Below are 786 nucleotides of genomic sequence, written 5' to 3' on the forward strand. Positions count from 1 at the left end.
GAGGAGATTGAAACTGTCAACAGCTTCATTTTACTTGGATCCACAATTAACACCCTTGTTACCAGCAGTCAGGAAATAAGGAGACACATTGTACTGCGGAAATTCGCAGTTAGGGACATCTCCAAATTATTGAAGAGTGATGATGTCATTTTGAGGACTAAGGTGTGTCTGATTCAAGCCATAGTCTTTCTCATAACTTGCCATGCATCTGAGAGCTAGACAGTGAATAAAGATGACAGAAGAATTGATGCCTTTGAGCTGTGGTGTTGAAGAACACTGAACATCTCATGGATGACCAAGAAAACGAATGGATATGTCTTGGAGAGGGTGCAACTAGAGTGCTCTTGGAGGCAAGAATGATGAGGCTTCGCCTCACATACTTTGGGCATGTTGCTCTTAGGGCCTATTCTTTGGAGAAGGACATGATGCCAGGAAGAGTGGAGGGTTGGTGAAGGAGAAGACAACCTTCGACCAGGTGGATAGACACGGTGACTGCCTCAGTGGACTCTTGTGTGTCATGAAGTGTGAAGATGGCATAGGATAGACTAAGGTTCAGATCTTTTGTTCATAGGGTCGCTATGAGTTGTACTCAACAGCACCTAACAACAGTAATCATTAATATCACATGCGTTATGCAGATGACACAGCCCTGCTTGCTGAAACTGAGGAGGACCTGAAGCGCTTGTTGCTGAGGGTCAAGGACTGCAGCTTTCAATATGGATTGAGGCTCAATATCAAGAATACAAAGATTCTCACCACTGGACCAATTGGCAGCATCAGGATGGA

This window comes from Elephantulus edwardii, unplaced genomic scaffold, assembly GCF_000299155.1.
Source record: "Elephantulus edwardii isolate Elephantulus edwardi_28Jun2011 unplaced genomic scaffold, EleEdw1.0 scaffold00086, whole genome shotgun sequence".
In the NCBI taxonomy this organism is placed as follows: domain Eukaryota; kingdom Metazoa; phylum Chordata; class Mammalia; order Macroscelidea; family Macroscelididae; genus Elephantulus; species Elephantulus edwardii.